We start from the raw sequence: 1,616 nt of genomic DNA on the forward strand, positions 1-1,616 counted from the left end.
CTAGGGCCAGGGCCTAGAGAATCTACCACTTAGATTGCGATAGAACACGCTGCTGCACTGGTCGTTGGTTCATACTGGTCGGCTAGGTTAGGTAGTGGAAACTCACACCTTCTCTACAGTAGTTTACGATTTTTTTTGAACGAATACTAGAGGTTCGTAAAATACAGTAGATGTTTTATTAAACAAGCCTTTCCACCGTGTGACGTCGACGGCTGAAACTGGCTGGCTGTTTATCTGGCTCTAACTTGGCATCGAACGCAATTAGGGGATTATCGTATCATGTTTCAAGACGGGTATATCTAGATAAAGTTCGACGTGAACAAGGCTAATGATAATAATAGTGCCGGTATACATTTTGTTGACTAATCGATCTGATTTTGGATAGCATCTGTTGAGCATACGGGTAATTATCTGTCCGCGCATAGGTTACTTAATTCTAATGACACAATGACTGCTCGGTTTCAAAAATTTATAGGCCTAGTATTATTATTATTCCATCCTGTAGGCTAAAATTAAAAAATAAGAAAAGCATACTATGTTGCAGTGCCAATACTCCCCTGCCCCTTTCCATTTTTTTCGATGTCATTTTCCTTCTAGTTTTCCTACTGATTTTTTTCCAATCAGGTTCATTATACTTTATAAGGCAGAACACATTATTTTATTGTATTTTGTGTTTTCTTTTCATCAATTAATTAGTGTCTAGTCATTGTAAGGTTAGACTATAAAGTTGTGTCGATGATACAAAGGTACCATCAATTGACTCTTCATCATGCTTTCGCAATACAGTACTGATGAAGCCTAAAGACACACTGTGGAAACGTTTAAACAGTTTAAATCCGGGTTTACATAAGTAATAGACGAAAGAAAACAGGAAATCTTTATTATAATACCGATACCACACCTATTTTCTAGTCGTGCTATATATCCATATTTGTCTGCAACAACAAAACAAAAAAAAATAATAATCTCCGGCAATATTATCTACAGTACTTTTGCAGTCAGTCCCCATTAGTGATTCTCGTCTACGATTATTGCGCCTACTTTAATTTCAAATTATCTGTTACGGTTGTTGGTATCATAACATGCCTATATAATTAAATATATTTAATTTAATTATTGTTATTTAATTTGTTTATCTATCTGAATATTATGTTAATTTATGTTTTATAAAGTACCAGTATGCGTATTATTCAATTCAATTTAATTTCAATTCAATTGAATTCAATCAATTTATTCCAAAAACCTCCGGAACGGTGAAGTAAAATAGTACAACATAACAATTTCATTAACATGGACAATTTCATTACAAAAACCAGAACAATTGAAAAAAAACCAAGAAAAAAAGCTTACAAATTCTCAAAGTACAAAATTCAATTAGATCAATAAAAGGAGAGAACAAAACACCATTTTAAGAGGTACAGACAAAACAAGAGACAAAACAACAGATCAAGAAAATACTAAAACACATAAAACAACAAATAAACACAAAAAATGTTACTTGCACTTCGATTTCAGTATATTTAAATATTAAGAATATAAAAATTACGTATAAGCTAAACAAAAGCTCGCCCTTGACAGACAGCAGTAGAAACGTGAAACCTTTACTGGTATATATA

The 1,616-nt window shown here is 32.8% G+C and overlaps 1 protein-coding gene across 5 annotated transcripts in view; it reads right to left on the reverse strand.

Annotated features, from left to right (window-relative positions):
• The window catches only part of LOC117123699 (alpha-N-acetylneuraminide alpha-2,8-sialyltransferase-like), a 44,492-nt gene that overhangs the window by 13,136 nt on the left and 29,740 nt on the right, over positions 1-1,616 (reverse strand). The gene's annotated exons all lie outside the window — the stretch shown is intronic.

The sequence above is a fragment of the Anneissia japonica genome, unplaced genomic scaffold (genome assembly GCF_011630105.1).
Source record: "Anneissia japonica isolate Jap-2015-1 unplaced genomic scaffold, ASM1163010v1 scaffold287714_len2871179_cov188, whole genome shotgun sequence".
Classification (NCBI taxonomy): Eukaryota; Metazoa; Echinodermata; class Crinoidea; order Comatulida; family Comatulidae; genus Anneissia; species Anneissia japonica.